The following is a 19,642-nucleotide window of genomic DNA, read 5'->3' on the forward strand; positions in this document are numbered from 1 at the left end:
TTTCCAGTTCATTTTGTTTTCAGTTTTCATTTTGCCCATCGTGGTAGTTTTGTTTGTTCATGCCTGTTTGTTTCCTTTTTATCAATAAACCTGCATTTGGATCCTCATCCCTTGTCTAACTCCGACCTCATTCGTAACACTGCCCAACATCTCCTTTTGTGTTTCATGGAAGAATGAAAATCATACGGGGTCAGAATGACATGAGGTTGAGTAAGTGATGATAATATTATTATTTTTCGCTTATTTGCATAACCTGATCTCAGCTTCATGGATTTGGGCTCTCACAATCAATTCAAGCTTCTCTTGTCTTATAGAATCAAGCGTTCATCCCTGCTCTGACTGGCATCCATGTGTGAAAAAAGATTCTTAATATATTAAAGGATGTCTGTAATTATGAGTTATCTTCTTGAATGCATCTGGTAAACAACATAGAAAGAGCAATATTACTGTAACTGTCAGTGTCAACGTCATCTCAGGTGCTATAAAAACGCAATTACGCTACTAATAACTAAGATGCAACTCAAGTAGTAGTTTACTAAATTATATTAACTGACTAAATTGCTATCCAGCCCAAATGCCACAGAGATTGCAAATGTAATCAGCTTGCCTCTACTTAGATGGCTTTAATCTGCAAGGAAGTGCTCCAAATGCTAAATAATTCCTAGAAAATGAAAGTAGGATGTGCATATATGCTCCAACATTAGTCCAGAGTATGACTTTAAGAGTTCATCGGTTCGGCTGCGACCAATCATTAATCAGGACTTATAATATAGATGCAAGAGAGGCACGGCCAACTAAATGTTTTGCTATCAGAAATGTCTCCTTGGGGGGGGGGTGTTTGAGGATAGAGCCAGCTGCGTGCTGATGTATTTTGCAAGTCTTTCTATGCGGCCTTCTTTATCTTGATTATGAAGGAGACATGTTTGTTCTGTTGTTTCCAGGTTTGCAGGAAAAAATGAGAAAAATGCATGAGGAAAAAAGGTTTAGACAGCGAATGAAATTAGCAGACTTTTAGTAGAGTGTTTGTTTACCATGGTGTTTATTGGCTTGGGGAGTAATGGACATATAACAGTGTTACGTAAGAAGGCTACAAGAGAAGAAAACTGCATTTTGTTTCAGTTATTGTACATTACATAACAGGGCTGATGAATGCTTCATTCAACGTTGGTTGACAGATGCTCTAAGGTGTGCAATTATTTTGTAGTAAATGCACAGATATGAAGAAGTTCGGTATCCTGACAGCAGGGCTGGACTGGTAATCTGGCATACCGGACATTTTCCCGGTGGGCCGACGTAGTTTTGGGCCGATCAGGGGTGGAATGTCCATCAGCAAAAATTAGCCACCCGTTATGCAGAACGGACCACAAAATGGTGCTACGATATGCAGAAAAGGACAGCGATCTCTTTTGCTCTCACCCACACACTGACACAAATACACACGCACAACAAACACAACCTTGATTGAAACGCACCTCCGCGGCTTGATTAATACAACAGTTTCTATATTTTCTGGATAGCTTAATATCTGTGGAAAGCACCCTCGCACTCCATCTCTCTCTCTCTTTCGCTGTCACTCACACTCTCCCAAAATAATTTACAAATGTATTATAAATCATTAATTTGTGGTTTTAATAACAAGCAAAAAAGAAATAATTTGTGAAAACGTGGTCATTAGGCGTTACTGTGTGTATATATGAGATGTGGACGTCTCAATTCCTGTTCTTATCATATCAACTTATTTGCACAAAGTTCAAATGTTCTCAACTTGTCCCATAATGTCATTGGAAATAGCTTATTCTCATTGATCATGAAAGATCTCCGGGTGCTGTGTCATTAGTGTGAATAATCTTTCAGCGAGAGTGAAAGTTTGTGTTCATGAGCTTGTTCACTAGAAATCCTGCTTCTCTGCTATTAGCACCGTCTCTTTAATTTAACCTAACTCGCAACCTGTAGAGTGAAGTGATTTTTCTTTTGTGCAGATAAATGTCTTTTGACAGGCGCGAGAGCTGTCGCGTGTGATTCGCTTATGTCATCTCTGACATTTGCTCTGTTGAGTAATGAGAGTGCAAACAGTGCTAAATGTCAACAGAAGCAGCACACCGCCCCACATGAAAAGACAGAAATCTCAGTGGCATCTGTTCTGCGCGTTTCTTCAGAGCCAAAACCCCACAGCAGGGAAAACCCAGAGGCTTTGAGATCTCTCAGGAATTTTCTGAGGTTTTACAAATTTCAATGCAGGAAGTGAAATAGAGCTCAGCCTGTGACAGATGCTCAATATTCAGCTCTTTTTTAATTGCATTAAACTGGAATTACAAAGGAACATGCAGCACAAATAAGACAAGTTCTGAATCATGGAGCTTCTCCTTGAGTGTTTTTTTTTAGCTTTATCTTTTGTTAATGTATATTTTTGTAGATTGGAAGTGTGAGGGGTGAATTTTCAGCACAGCAATCTGCATCTTAAGCCCTATTCCGATGGGATTATTTTATATATGGGGATGTGGGGTAATGTAATAATTACAATATTTGACATTATAGTAGGCTACACAAGTTAAAAAAAACATGAATTATTATGTATATTTAGTAAGATAGCTACAGTATTAAATGTGAACATTACTACACTCATATTAGCTATGCAATTACATATTATGTATGTATTTGTTTTTTTAATTAGAGTAATAATAAATTATTACCCATGTTTCTAGTATAATCAATCCCAGATACATTATGTCTATATGATGATGTTTAATATTTCCTGCATAATTAATCAGCACAGCATACACTTTCTAATAGACTGGGAGACACACTGTGTCTGTGTTTTTACAGACATCACTTATCCCGTGCAAACTGATGGTAAGATTACAAACATCTGCAGTAATAATTACTTTATTGACATACAATATGTCTGGAAAACTAATCCTGTCTGAATAGGGTGTTATTCACTAACCACTCGCAATCCAGTTTAACCAGATGCCAGATGATGCCTGTATTAGCCGGGATATCCAGTGTTTTGGACAAAATTAGGCCACAGTTTTGGGTATTTAACTCAAAAAGGAATCCATAAAATGACTAATTCTCTAAAATTATGATCAGATTACTGTACTGCACTGAAAAGAAATCACATTACTAATTACTTTACTTTTCACAGAAATTTGTTTCTTAAAATGTAAAAAGAATGTCTAAACATGCCCTTCAGCTTTCATAGAAACACAGATGCACACATGAACATAATTCAAGTTTTAAATGTATTCTACATAAATATTATTCAGAAATATGTACAACTCAGTAATGTACTTAAAAGTAATTACCCTTTTTGAAAGTGGGTAACTGTAATCTGATTACAAGAATTGAAAATGTATTGCATTGCACTATTTTGACTAAAACTTCATTAAATTACAGTAAAGTAAATGACTTTGTTATCAGATTATGCCCAACACATAAGACATGTCATTGACACTGAAAAATTACAAACTTCAGCTTTGAATGAAGTCACTGTCATTTTTTGAAATGCAAACACATCTATGTAAAGCAGGTGTAATTTAGAATTTAACTTATTCAGAAATAATCAAATGGAAAAGAGTGCATTTGGTGCAGGTGCACTTTTGGCATTTTAAAGTGGATGTGATGCATTCCAGATTGAAGTAGTTTGCTGCATTTTCCACAACACTTCCATTTTTAGCACTCAGAAGCGGCCTGAAAGATGAGCAGTTATGCCATGCAAATTGTGTTCAAAACAGTCTTTTTGGGCATGTTTGCTCTGTTAGCTGATTTACATAATTCCTGTTGTGAATTGGGTGCTAAAACAAATTGTGTGCAAATCAATGAAAAATCTCTGTGGTACCCAGTGAGCTTGATGTGATTAAATAAAGATTAAGCTGATCAGTCGTAGGTACTTTGCAGAGAAGGTTGAATTCATCACTGTAGTAAGAATGAACAATAACTCTGTGGGTAGTAAAGTGGGTGCACGGCTCTCACAGTAAAATCAGACTAAGAAAATTTAAACATTCGTCTCGTATTTTGTCGATTTAACACGTTAAATCAATGAAATTAATTATATAAAAAGTAACACGTTAAAAAATTACGCATTTAATCATGCCCCAGACCATCATTTTTTTTTTCTCCAACCATCGGAGCAATTCAAGCTTGATGTAGCATCTCAATGCTTTAAGGGGCTTTAGTCGGTAGGAGGCAGTAAGTGCATCTCCAGCTGTACAAGCAACAAACTACACTTACTGACAGTAGACGGCACAAAAAGGATAGGTGCTTTTTACATTAAAACACAGATGTACGAAGTGCAACTCCGAATGCAGGTGCCACGAGACGTGTTTTTCTAACTACGTTTAACGTGACACAACATCCTTAAAAGGCTGTTTATGAAATCCTGCAACCAAAGTGAGACACTCCAAAAGCGTCCGTCTGACGCATACTGTGAGAACATAGTCACGTCCTTATAATAAATCTACCTCAGAAACATTCATGAATTCAGTTGCAAAATAGATTTCTGTGGACTGTAGGCCAATATATTATGGAAAAAACAATATATTGCCTTCAAAAGCCTCTTTTTGTATTGTCTAATTATTGCTTTACATATCTGCACACAATAATGTCATATATTTTAATTATCTGAATTATTCTTTGTATTATAAATAATAAAAAATTATTATCATTATTTAAATATAGTGTTTATTTAATGATTTATATAGTGAATTATTTTTATTTTGGGACCTTTCTCTGCAAATATATGTGATTAATTTGCTTATTTAGCATATCATGTAATTAATTTGATTACACATTTTATTATCGATTGACAGCCCCAATTTAAATTCATTTGCAGCTACTATAGCATAAAACCAGTTGTCACTTAATGGCCTTTAAAGGAATAGTTTAGCAAAAAAGAACATTCTGTCAAAATTTCTCACCCTGTTGTTCCAAACCCGTATGGCTTACTTTATTTGTGCAGAACACAATAGTAGATGTTTTAATGAATATTACAGTAAAGTTTTTCAAAACAATAGCAGTGGATAGTTCCTCACGTACTCCCAAGAGCTCCCCAAAAGCTTAAAATGACAAGTATCAGAAAAGTATTTAAGCCCTTTTTCATTGAAATATTGATATCTGTTCAGTGTCGTAGCCACAGGTGTGCAAATGTCAGCTTGCACGTGGAAATGGTGTTAAATTGGTGTTATTTTTGATGATTAATAAATTATCTGAAAATCTGATTAATTGATTAAGGAATATAGCGGGGGCGCCAAAATCCAGTGAAATGGTATCGTAATCAGGCGGCGTTTTAATTTGAATATTAGATGAAGGTTTTAAGGAGTAAAATGTACCTTCCCAACCTAAAACTGTAACCTAAAGTTTGTAAGTGTATAAATGTAGGCAAGACTGTAATACAAACATCAAAATGTATAGTTTTTCAAATGATGCCTTACAGTTAAATTATTTTCGATAATATAACATAGCAGTGTGTGAATAGTGCAAAACATTTGTGTTTATAAAGTCACAATTAGCCATTGTACTCATGATTTTTTAGTTGTTGAAGTGCCTCTACTGGCACATAAAAGTCAGTTGTACTCAATATTTTATTTGTATATTTGTCACCATCATTGTGGTATGTGTGTTGAATAATGAGCTCAATGCACATCTGCGAGGGGAATATGCTTTTGGTGCTTGAAAGGGAACGGTTGACCATGAGTCGTGATATGATGAAATGAGAGGAATGTGGAGGACGAAATAAGATCTCGCATTGGTAGTTATAGGATGAACATAATTATATTTACATTTACATTTAGTCATTTAGCAGACGTTTATACAAATTAATTATGACAAACATAATTCATATTTTTATAAGAATAACAAATATTATTATTGTTGTTATTATGATTATTATTACCCTACATGTAAGATAAAAGTACAAATGTTATGAAATCTGCAACATTTCTAGGGCTTTTACCTACACAAAGTGTATAAGTCAGCGTCTGACATGCACAGTGGAATTATGAAACTGAATTATAAATCTCCAAGTGGGGCCCCCTTTGGTATGTTGGGCCCCAAGTAGAAACCTGGAGAAAGCTATCCGTTAGCATTCTCATTCAGTGGCAGTTGGTTTGCTGGCATATAGTCTGAAGTTATGTTAGAATAACACTTGACTAGTGGCCCCCAGATCATTTGAGGTTGAGACACCTGTAGTGTAGAAATCTAGATGTAAAGAGGACACCTACTAAACTATTTCTCACACTCTCTCTCTCAGAAAGAAAATGACGATGAATATTGAATAATAGTAAGACAACAATGTCCAGAGATATGATGAGGCGGCTGTGGATGTGGCTAGTGTGGGCTTGAGGACTCCACTCTTCCACTTTTAGCCTGAAAATTGCAGTAGTTGCATTTCATTCATTGACATTGTCACGTCGTGCAGACAAGTGCAGACTTTGAGAACTCCTCATCTGCATTGAAGAGCACACTCAGCAACAACAGTCTTGCTTCAGAGACAAGTGGCTTCTAGTAGAAAGAGGGAAACTACAGTAATTTATCCCTTAAATGCATGGGTGTTATGCAGCCTATACAGTAACTGTTTAATGTAATTCTGTTAGATATTATGTAGAGATGAATGTAAATTTGATGAGATCACATCTACTTTCATTCTAATTATAGACTTTGCTCAGTATAAATGTACCCAGCTGCTAGGTCGATCTGTGGCCCAGTTAAAATCAGCCTGATTCCATGTATCAAATGTAATGTGCCAGTAACAGAGAAATTAAACAGATATTGAATGTTAATCTATGTTATACAAGAAGACATGAAAATAGATCATGACACTAAAGCTCTGGAAAAAACAAGGCAAACATTTTCCCTAGAGGTATCTGTTAGCTGCTTTACTTGGTTGTGTTGTTAAACAACATATATGTGACAGGGCGGAGGGCGGGGCCAGGTCGTGATTCTACACACCCGCTCCCTTATCAGGCTAATCAAGCCTCCGAGAGGGATAAAGGCAGTGGTGAGAGAGAGAGAGAGAGAGAGAGAGAGAGAGAGAGAGAGAGAGAGAGAGAGAGAGAGAGAGAGAGAGAGAGAGAGAGAGAGAGAGAGAGAGAGAGAGAGAGAGAGAGAGAGAGAGTTTACGGGCAGCTTCCCCGTATGTGTTTGTTTTTATTTTATTAAATGTTGTTTATATTGTATGTTAACTTTCAACATAATCACTGTGTTTGTCTTGTTTTTAGAGGAAAAACCAAATCCTTAAAACAAGATAAATTTACTTAAAAACTTCATAATATATTAAAATGCGTTTTCTGAGAAAATATCTTGAATTAAGATTATTTACTTAAATTTACTACCTTCTTGTCAATTTACATACTGTAGATACACTCACCTAAAGGATTATTAGGAACACCTGTTCAATTTCTCATTAATGCAATTATCTAATCAACCAATCACATGGCAGTTGCTTCAATGCATTTAGGGGTGTGGTCCTGGTCAAGACAATCTCCTGAACTCCAAACTGAATGTCAGAATGAGAAAGAAGGGGTGATTTAAGCAATTTTGAGCGTGGCATGGTTGTTGGTGCCAGACGGGCCGGTCTGAGTATTTCACAATCTGCTCAGTTACTGGGATTTTCACACACAACCATTTCTAGGGTTTACAAAGAATGGTGTGAAAAGGGAAAAACATCCAGTATGCGGCAGTCCTGTGGGCGAAAATGCCTTGTTGATGCTAGAGGTCAGAGGAGAATGGGCCGACTGATTCAAGCTGATAGAAGAGCAACTTTGCCTGAAATAACCACTCGTTACAACCGAGGTATGCATCAAAGCATTTGTGAAGCCACAACACGCACAACCTTGAGGCGGATGGGCTACAACAGCAGAAGACCCCACCGGTACCACTCATCTCCACTACAAATAGGAAAAAGAGGCTACAATTTGCAAGAGCTCACCAAAATTGGACAGTTGAAGACTGGAAAAATGTTGCCTGGTCTGATGAGTCTCAATTTCTGTTGAGACATTCAGATGGTAGAGTCAGAATTTGGCGTAAACAGAATGAGAACATGGATCCATCATGCCTTGTTACCACTGTGCAGGCTGGTGGTGGTGGTGGTGTAATGGTGTGGGGGATGTTTTCTTGGCACACGTTAGGCCCCTTAGTGCCAATTGGGCATCGTTTAAATGCCACGGCCTACCTGAGCATTGTTTCTGACCATGTCCATCCCTTTATGGCCACCATGTACCCATCCTCTGATGGCTACTTCCAGCAGGATAATGCACCATGTCACAAAGCTCGAATCATTTCAAATTGGTTTCTTGAACATGACAATGAGTTCACTGTACTAAAATGGCCCCCACAGTCACCAGATCTCAACCCAATAGAGCATCTTTGGGATGTGGTGGAACGGAGCTTAGTGCCCTGGATGTGCATCCCACAAATCTCCATCAACTGCAAGATGCTATCCTATCAATATGGGCCAACATTTCTAAAGAATGCTTTCAGCACCTTGTTGAATCAATGCCACGTAGAATTAAGGCAGTTCTGAAGGCGAAAGGGGGTCAAACACAGTATTAGTATGATGTTCCTAATAATCCTTTAGGTGAGTGTATATCTTGGCAAATGTTGATAGATTCAAGTTTCCAGGGTTAGAAAACTAAATTTAGATACATTTTAGCTCCTCAAGTTAATTGATCTTGTTTTAGGATATTAATGCATTCTTAATGGAAAACAGGACAAAAGGCTTCCAAAATTATCAACTTTCCCCTACATATTAAAAATAATTTGTGATTTCATTTTTTTCAATGATGTTCAATATTATTCGATATGACATTTCATTGCTACATGCTACTCTGACATGCTAAATTGATTAACAGTTTATACATACAGTACATGGTTAGAGAATTTACTTTTTATCTCTGGCACCACTGACATTTAAAAAAAAAACATAAACACCACATGTATATTATTAAGTCAGCCATTTCCAAATAAGCCATTGGTAGAAAATTTGTAGCATAAAAATTATTTTGATCATCAATGAATACATTCATACTTGTGCTTCATATGAAATGAGGATTTGAAAGGGTATTCGACAACAAGATGTACTCAAGGCAGGCTTTTAATGCAGGTTTTCAGATCAATTATAACTCCTGGTCAGAGAAAATAGGCATCCCATATCTTGCTTTTGTTGGTCAATTTGCCAATGCTATCTCTTTATTTCGATCTTCCACTTTTCCAATCTACCTGTTGGTAGTCAGTCCATAGCTTGGGTGCACCAGGCAATTATATAAATGTGATGAGAATTGATTTGGTCCCTATTGAACAGCATACAGTATGTTGTGTTTTGGATGCTAGCATGCTGGTGTCAGCACAAAGCTTCTTAAAAGGTTAAATGGGCATAGTTCTCCTCAAAATGAAAATCTTGTCATTATTAACTCATTCTCCTGTCTTTCCAAACTAGGGATGGTTGATGTGCAAGAAATATGTTCACTGTATTTTCTATAAAAAAAAAAACTTTACATAGCCAACCCCCTGGCAGAGGAATTGGTGAATATTCAAACTAAACAAAAAAGCAATTAAAATAATGAAGTGGGCAAAAAAACATCAGTGCATTCAGAAGGTATTCATTATTTTATCAGCAATAGTTTGTTATGTTGCAGCCTTATGCTACAATACTTTAAATAATTTTTTTAACATCAAACTAAACTCCATACCCCATAATAAAAAAAAAATTATAATAATATTTTTGATAACTTTGCTAATTTATTAAAAAGAAAACACTGAAATATCACAAGTATTTAGACCCTTAACTCAGTATTTAGTTGTAGCACCTTTGGCAGTGATTACAGTCTCAAGTCTTTTTGGGTATGATGTGACAAGCTTTGCACACCTACTGTAGATTTGGAGATTTTCTGCCATTCTTCTCTGCAGATCCTGTCAAGATCTGTCAGGTTGGATGGGGACTGTCGTTGGACAGCCATTTTCAGGTCTCTCCGGAAATGTTCGACTGGGTTCAATTCTGGGCTCTGGCTGGGCCACTCAAGGACATTCACAGAATTGTCCCTAAGCCATACTTGTGTTGTCTTGGCTGTGTGGTTAGGGTCATTGTCCTGTTGGAAGATGAACCTTCAGCCCAGTCTGAGGTCCTGAGTACTCTGGAACAGGTTTTCAGTAAGGATGTCTCTGTATTTTGCTGTGTTCAGCTTTCCTTCAACCCTGACCAGTCCCCCAGTCCCTGCCGCTGAAAAACACCCCCACAGCATGATACTACCACCACCATCATGCTTCACCGTTGGGATGGTATTGTGCAGGTGAGGAGTGGGGCCTGATTTCCTCCAGGCATGATGCTTGGAATTGATGCCAAACAGTTCAATCTTTATCAGACCAGAGTATCTTGTTTCTCACAGTCTGAGAGTTTTTAGGAGATTTTTTTGTGTCTTACACTGTGGAGAGGCTTCTGTCTGGCCACTCTGCCAAAAAGTTCAGATTGGTGGAGTGTTGCAGTTATGGTTGTCCTTCTGCAAGTTTCTCCCATCTCCACACATGATCTCTGGAGCTCAACCAAAGTGACCATCAGGTTCTTGGTCACCTCTCTTACCAAGGCCCTTCTCCCCATTTGCTCAGTTTGGCCGGGCAGCCAGATCAAGGAAGAGTCCTGGTTGTTTCAAACATGGATCTTTTTGTGCGGGCCTGGTTGAGCCCACCAAATCTTGTATTCTAGAGGTGGGTGAGGGGGGATGTCTCTCCGATACAATCAGACTGGCCTTGAAATGGGATTAATTCATTTCGGCCTGTGTCTCGGAGAGCTTCCACTCCTCATCCCAGCCTGAGGACAATGATGCTCCCTCTCCGGCGGTGGACACAGCAGCCGCTCCTCCCAACACTCGAAGGAGGAGGAGCAAGAGACAGAGTTCTACACTCGAGTCACTGCTGACTGCAAGGAGGTGGCCGAACGCACATATGACAGCCAGGACCAACACCTTATTGCCATGTGCACTTATGTCACTTTGTCTTGTATGTTAGCACATACTTTGTGGCTTTGTGTTTGTCTTGCCATGTGCTTCCCTGACTCCGCCTCCACTTTCCCTTATCACTCTCCCTCGTTTAGTCCTTGTAATGTAAATTAGATTAACCTGCTCCTCATGTGCTTTCTTCTCTATATTATTAGAGAATAATATTCTTCCCTCTTTTATTTATCAGATAGTTTTGTGCGTTTGCACATTGGTGAGACTGTTCCCGTTCTAGTGTTCCCTTCTAGTCGGTCCTCTAGTCGGTTGTCTCCCTGTTCAGTTTATGTTTTATTCTGGTTTGTTGTTTTAATCCCTTGTGAGAGTTTTGTTTTCCTATTTGTATTTTTTGTAATATATATTTTACATATATATAATAAATTACATATAATATATATATATATATATATATATATATATATATATATATATAAGTATCCTTATTTTTACTCATTCCTGCATTTGGGTCCTCATTCCCTGCAAATCTGTAACAGGAATGCACCTGAGCTAAATTTCAAGTGTCATAGCAAAGGGGCTGGATACTTATGCCAATGTGATATTTCAGTTTTTTTTTTACATTTGCAAATTTGTCAAAGATCTGGTTTTTGTTTTGTCATTATGGGGTATGGAGTGTAGATTGATGTGAATTTTTATTTTATTTTATAGCATTTTAGATAAAGCTGCAACATAACAAAATTTGAAAAACAAAGCCGGGCTGTGAGTGTGCACGTCTAGTGCTGAGTGGCCTAATCAGCGGTAGAGAGTGTGACAAGTTGGAGGGCGGGGCCGGGTCGTAATTATACACACCCGATCTCTTATCAGTGAATTAAGCCTCCGAGAGGGATAAAGGCCAACTGCGGAAGGTGGTGCGACGAGAGAGTGATCGTTTACGGTCAGCTGACCATCATGTGTGTGTTTGTGTCTTTGGTTTCAGTTTTACATATTATTTATATTGTCAAGCTTTGTGTGTGTGTGTGTGTGTGTGTGTGTGTGTGTGTGTGTGTGTGTGTGTGTGTGTGTGTGTGTGTGTGTGTGTGTGTGTGTGTGTGTGTGTGTGTCACGATTCCCCGTTGTCTGCTCTATGTTTCTCACCTGTCCCGAACTACACTTCCCATAATCCCCTGCCCTCATCACTGCCAGTGTCATTGTTTCCACCTGTGTTTAATTTACTCATCATCCCTGTGTATTTAAGCCCTGTTGTTTGTTCATTCGTTGTCGGTCGTTGTATGTTATGGTTGTCCTCTATGTTTCTCCTGCCCGTGCTCTCCGTGGATGTTTTTCATATTTATGTTTTGTTTTCCCCTCGTGGATGTTGTGTTTGTTCCCTGTGTTGTTTTATTTTTAGTTATCCTATTCACTTTTGCTCCATCATTAAAAAGCTGCATTTAGATCCTCACTCCTCGTCTGCCCTCGTCTGATTCATAACAGTGTGTGTGTTACACTATTAAAGAGGTGTGCGCACAATTCCAAAAATGTATGAAGTAAAGGGGGTTGACTGAGGTCCCGGGTCACTAAAGGGTATGCATTTAAGGATTAAAGAAGGGTACACCAGACCAGAGACTTAAAACAGTTCAGTAACAAAAATGAAAACCAAAAACAAACAAATTTATTTTGGAACATTACCAAAAACGGGAGTAAAGTGATTTTCAATTGTTACGGCGTTAAAGCTATATTTTTAAATGCTGGTAAACGGTTATAACCAGTTACTTTCGTTCTGATAATAAAGGCTAAAGGGTTTATCACAGTACATTTCTGGAACTACACCACTTCATATTGCCTGAAAAAATGAAACATGTTCTTTGATCCTGAAGGAAACTGATGCACACACATTTGTTTGCCTAAATGTTCATTTTGGATGTCACATTCTGTGAAATGAAGAGCTTTTTAATAACTATGTATAATTAAACTCACCAGCTTACCAGATACAAGGAAAATATTATTAGAAATAAAAAGTATATTTCTCAGTTGTTTCCATGTCTTCACTGAATTATTGTTAGAGATGATGCATTCATACAGATTTGGTGCTGCCGGGTTTTACTGAAAAACAGATCTGTAATTAAAATTATACTCCGTTATCTAACTGTATGTTTCTTTTATTATTTCTATGCTGATAAATCTACCAAAAATGAATAAAATGTAATACTCATTTTCACTTATTTTGGGCTTGTTTTTCCAGACCAGGTTGCTTATTTCTCTTTTGAGATCTGGCAACACTACAACTGTTATTTCACCCCTTAGGGCAAAGTACTGTCATTTTAAAAACAACTTTTATAACGAAGTTTGTTCTAACTAACCTGTTACCATTTTGAAAGGAGGCTGCAGAACTTTTGAACCAGAAAGATAAAAATACTGCTTTTGCTCAGATAAGGTTGTGGTGCATCCATCAACTTTTTTTGGGGGGGGCATAATGGCACATCTGACACCAACAATCATGCCGCGGTGCAAATCATTGAGATCAAATTTTTTACCCATTCTGATGGTTGATGTGAACATTAACTGAAGCTCCCGACCCATATCTACATGAGTTTATACACTGCTGCCACACGATTAGCTAATTAGATAATCGCATTGATGATTGTTGGTGTCAGATGGGCTGGTTTGAGTATTTCTGTAACTGCTGATCTTCTTGGATTTTCACACATAACAATCTCTAGAATTTACTCAGAATGGTGCCAAAAACATCCAGTGAGCAGCAGTTCTGCAGATGGAAATGTCTTGTTAATGAGAGAGGTCAAAAGAGAATGGTCAGACTGGTTTGAACTGACAAAGTCTACAGTAACTCAGATAACTGCTCTGTACTATTGTGGTGAGAAAAATGTTATTCTGAGATGCGTGCTGGTGTTGTTTTGGGGACATGAGGGGGACCTACACAATGTTAGTCAGGTTGTTTTAATGTTGTGGCTGATCGGTGTATGTTTATGACATGATTGTATTATCATTATATCAACATATGAAGATGATCCAGTTGCAACAGTTCTCGAGTCAACAGTACATTGAGTCATTCGCAGCAGTTCAACAACACACTGATCCAGGGACAGCAGCTCTTGCATCAACAGTACATTGAGTCGAGCTCAGCAGTGTGAGTCACCAGTACACTGAACTGAAATCGCCTCTTTCAGTCATAATACTAAGAACTGCTGATCAGTGAGCTGCTGATGGGCATGCGTGAACCCAGGACTTGATTGAGAGGATGAAACGTTTCAGTTGAGAGATGTAAATTAATTTTACTATAGAGTATTTTGCATGCAGATTATATCTGAAGATGTTATGAGCTGGATCACAGTTCTGTAAAAAGGGTGAGTTGATTAAGACTAGTTTGATCACTTTATATGCTTTAGAAATGTAGAACATTCGTGTTTGTATATCAGTGTAAGCATGGGTTTTTTAGGTGCAAAACTTTAATATAGTAGTATTGTAAGATCACTGAATGAAACACTGATGACAATAAACACCCTTATTATTATAACTTCATTAAATAATCAGCAATCTACAATTAACATTATGTACAGTGACGCCTTTACGTGATGACATAAATGAACTAGTGAATAATTGTTTTAACCGGTTCATTGAAACAAACTGTCTGAAAGAACTGATTCGCAGAAAAGAATCTGCCCTCCCATCATTAATTTATACAGAATCACTGCTACTCAGAACATTTCAATATACTCACCCATGGTAACTAATAATTAAACCTTTTTATAACATAAAACAACATAATTAAACAGAACTTTAAACATAACTGTAACCCTCACTTACTTTTAAATATGAATTAAAAACTCCCCCAAACCGTCCCCGAAACCTGCACAGACGTACCTCATTAATTATGTAAACACATTAGCAAGTCCCCAAGTATAAACAACAATAGACGTTACAGTATATTTTTTTATCAACGCTGAAAATAATTTAGTATGAGATACCTTGCAATTGCGTGACTGTCAGACAAAAAAATCTGAATTACCCCCTCTGTTGTACGAGTTGGTATCACCCAAGTATTGTGTAATCCCCTCTAGCGAGTAGATGACTGTATCACGTGGTACCTGTTACCAGGGTTGGCAGGTTATTTTTGAAAGGTATTCTCTACAGATTACAGAACACATGCTGTAAAATGTAATTTGTAATGTATTCCATTAGAATACTCAAGTTAAGTAATGTATTCTAAATACTTTGGATTACTTCTTCAGCACTGGTAGATTTTTTCACTTGTTTTGACTATAAAACTCTGTCAGTACAGTAAGACAAAACACACATGTTAAAAATACATTGTCTGAAAAACCTAAATATCTTATGCAGTGTTGTTTCTAAAACAAGATCAATCAAATTGATCTTGTTTTAAGAATTTTTAGATATTTTTACAGGAAAACAATAAAAAAATTACTATCAAGAATACAATTTTTGCCATAATATCAAAGGTCTTACTAGAAAAAAGAAATTATGATATGATATGTAACGTGAATTTTCTTGATAAATATGTTTTATCATGTCTGGTAACATGTGCATGTAAAATGGCTAGAAATAGTATTTTAGCTTAGCGAAAAGCTGACATTTTACACAAGGTTTATTTCTATTTCTTCTGCTCTAAACTTACTTCAAACATATTTCAAACGTACTTCTCTGTCTGCTCGTATGAATGTAACACATCATAAGAAAGTGTTTCACCGCTGTTCAAATGCACTTTGGATCACATTGTTTATATGTATAAATGTTTTCCATCTGAAAGGACTAAATATGAAATGAAACAAATGACAATAAAAAGACAATAAAAAGTAATCTCTTCAGTAATCAAAATACTTTTTGAATGTAACTGTATTCTAATTACAATTGATTTAAATTGTAACTGTCGTGGAATATATTTACTAATATTTTGTAATTTAAATAAGTAATCCCATTACATGTATTCTGTTACTCCCCAACCCTGTCCATAAAACTCATGTGTTTAAATCCATATCTTTAGAAGCGATGTAATATGAGAATGTGTGGATGAGAAACAGATCACGTTCACCTTCTTCTTCCCATTCTTCTCTGCATATCGCCCCCTGCTGGGCTGGGAGAATAACTTCTAGCAAAAAATTACTTAACCACTTTGGCACCCATTCACTTGCATTGTACTGACCTAAAGAACTGAAATATTCTTCTAAAACAATAATGTGTTCTGCAGAAGAAAGGAAGTTACTTGAGTACTCTTTTAATTGGATACTTTCTTACTCTTACTCAAGTAATTATTTATGTTAGATTTTTACTTCTACTTAAGTAATTATTTTTTAAGTAATTGTACTTTTACTTGAGTACAGTTTTTGGCTACTCTACCCACCTCTGGTAATGGTGGCCTTAGATTCTCTATCCAAACAAACACTGTTGTGGAATTAGCAAGGCCAACCCATGTAACCATAGAAATGTCATACCAATAGCTACATGACCTGTCAATCATATCTCGACTAGCGGTCCACTGGCTGCATCTATTCACTGAAACAGCAATGCAGACGTTTCACAGGAATAGCGGAGACCTCAAGCCCTCGATGCTGATTGATTAAATATGTTTTATAATCAATATTTTATGATAATAGACATTTTAATTGACATGGTGATGCAAGAAAAGGATGATCAGTTGTTTTTTTCCTCAATTTCTGCTGTTTTTGCTAAAATGGTCAAGTCTGCTTTCAATTGTGGGCATTTACCATGGATTGTATGCTTGAATTTCCCACCATCATCGGATCCGATCAAAACCATAAAATAAGTAATACTGCTAACATGTTGCATGTTTTAAAATCCACTCTTTCAGTATTTTAATGCATTTCTGTAATGTTGTCATTCAGATCACAAAACAGTGGGCATATTTTTATGCAATTAGTGGGCAAGACTTGTAGCGTTTGAACAATTCAAGGTTTGTCAAGATTAAAGTTGGATATGAAGGTAATATAGACCGATAAGCATACAGTTGAAGCCAGAAGTTTACATACACCTTATCCAAATACATTTAAACAAAGTTTTTCACAATTCCTGACATTTAATCGTAGAAAACATTCCCTTTCTTAGTTAGGTCAATTAGGATCACTACTTCATTTAAAAAATGTGAAATGTCAGAATAATAATTCATTTTATCTTTTATTTTTTCATCACATTCCCAGTGGGTCAGATGTTTACATATACTTTGTTAGTATTTTGTAGCATTGCTTCAAAACTTCGGTCAAACATTATGGGTAGACTTCCACAAGCTTCTCACAATAAGTTGCTGGAATTTTGGCCCATTCCTCCAGACAGAACTGGTGTAACAGAGTCAGGGTTGAAGGCTTTCTTGCTCGCACACCCTTTTTCAGTTCTGCCCACAAATTCTCTTATCGGATTGAGCTCAGGGCTTTGTGATGGCCACTCCAATACCTTGACTTGTTGTCCTTAAGCCTACGTTTGATCTACGTTTAGCAGTAGCCATCACTTTTATTTTATCTGATAACTGATCTGTAATATTTTACAATGGTGGCTGGAGTCTCTATTTTTACATTCATTACAACAGAATCTCCTATAACCAGGACATTTACAACAGGCTTCTCAGCAGGTGCGTCACTGAGTGGGGAGAAGCTGTTGGAAATGATAACAGGAACAGGAGAGTGGACGCTATAGTAAACATGTGACATGCATTGCAAGCAGCAAAAATGGGTGTTGGTGCCATGAATTACAACTGTTGTTTGCTGAATAGGTGTTGTGGTTCATTGGCAGTGGAGGTTTGAGATTTATCTAATAATCTGCGTAAAAACGCAGAGATGAAAATGGATGCATGCTGTATAATCCTGGTGAAAGTAGAAAAAGTAGAAAGCGGGGGAAAAAAGGATGCACGCAAAATTATAGCAGGCTAGCAGGTTACAAATACAAAATTGAGCCATGGACCAGCAGCAACAGGAAGAGGAAGCAATGTCACCTAAGTGTCAATAAGTGTCTCTTGATTATATTAAATCAGCCATTGTACTCGTGGTTTGTGTGGAAGTCAACAAAACGCACAGTTATTGGCACAGCGCCTCTAGTGTTAATTTCACCAGGAAACTGTGGCAAAACAGAATGCTGCACTTAGAAGTCAGTTTGCAGAAATGTAGTTATAGTAAAGTTAATTCTTTGAGACTAGGTTGGTATACAGCCTCTTAAGGCAGCATTCTTCAACTTTTGGATGCAGCCGTTGGCATGTTGTTTATAGTGTTTATGCTCTTGAGGAAGTCAACCTACATATGGCTTATTTATAGATAAGCAGTAGACAGTAATGTAAAATCTGAAAATAATGACATATGTCATATTCCTGTGATATACTCATTGACTGATAATATAACAGAAGAACTTGAACACATGAACTTACATTTCTCTGCCAAGTGTTGCCAGTAATCACTCGTCTGGTATCATACACTCTCTTGGAGAGAAAGGACAGATCTGCTATAGCAACCTCCTCCAAATTAGCTGGCCAGGATAGCCATTTAATGATGCATTTTGGAAGCGTTAATGTAGTGTTGGAAATCTCATCCCAAGAGTCATTGCTGCTGGATTGTGTGAAGTAGCACGGTGCATGACAGATTAATTAAATGCAATCTTGGTAACAAGTAATTCTCAGTTAATGTCACATGAATAACATTTCTTTCTCCAGTACCTCAAAAGTAAACAAAGCCAAGAAAAAGAAAATGCAGTGTGTAGTCAGTCATATCCCTCTCTGTACAACATATGATAATAATAATTGCTGCTCACTTCATAACAACTGCCTTTAAAGTTATTTTTAATCATTTTTATCTGAAATGTTCTGAAACTCTTTAGTCTTTTTAATTAATGAGCTGTGAAATACAACAAACTACTACACTCTAAAAAAGTCTATTTTTAATGCCCAGTGTCTATATGCAGTGTATATATAGATGAATTATAATTATTTACTTATTTTTATTAATAGGCAATTTTTTTTTTTAGCTATGTAGATTAAGGTGTTGCCAATGTTATTTCATTGACATCCCTGTCTATCCCTGCTGTATACTGTATATTGGTTGAATTCCTACTTAGAGAGCTGTCTTGCTGTATACCATCTATTCAGCGGAATGATCGCACAGTGAATTTGGAAACAGTAGGTTGACTTTTTGTTAGCCATTCTTTTTTCAGCCTGGGCTTACCGAAATCCAAAATACTGCCCCCCGTGGTTAAAGTGGTAAGTGTTGTTGGGAGTATGGGCACGTGTGAGCTCCATTTTTTGGATGAAATATTCACAGAGGGGCACCAAAAGCGAGTTGTAAAGGGAGTAGTTTTCAGATGTACAGACAGCAATACAGAGAACTCCCAAACCCCAAACCTAAACCTATGGGGTAAAAATGTTATGTTATGAATAAAAGGCAACCTCTGAATTGCCCTCGTCATTGATTATGGAAATGCAATTTCTTCCTGGTTTCAGTGAGGGATGCAAACGTGTGTCTCGCACACTGCTGACGCAATACTCTTCCAGTTGCACTACAAGATAAGATAAACACAATTGAGCCGATGCAAAAATGTCTGATGGAAGATGCCACTTGTCAATGAGTTGGTATAATGTGGCCAGTCCTGGGGTATTGGAATACTCAGAAACAAAATGCTGACTTTACCATGTCAGATATAGACATTTGTAACAACTCTGATACAATTTGTGCTTTATATGTAAATCGCACTGGAGCCTTACAATTGAT

The 19,642-nt window shown here is 37.1% G+C and overlaps 1 protein-coding gene across 1 annotated transcript in view; it reads left to right on the plus strand.

The window, feature by feature from the left end:
- Positions 1-19,642, plus strand: part of plpp4 (phospholipid phosphatase 4) — a 216,492-nt gene that overhangs the window by 71,827 nt on the left and 125,023 nt on the right. The gene's annotated exons all lie outside the window — the stretch shown is intronic.

The sequence above is a fragment of the Xyrauchen texanus genome, chromosome 24 (assembly GCF_025860055.1).
Source record: "Xyrauchen texanus isolate HMW12.3.18 chromosome 24, RBS_HiC_50CHRs, whole genome shotgun sequence".
Lineage (NCBI taxonomy): Eukaryota > Metazoa > Chordata > Actinopteri > Cypriniformes > Catostomidae > Xyrauchen > Xyrauchen texanus.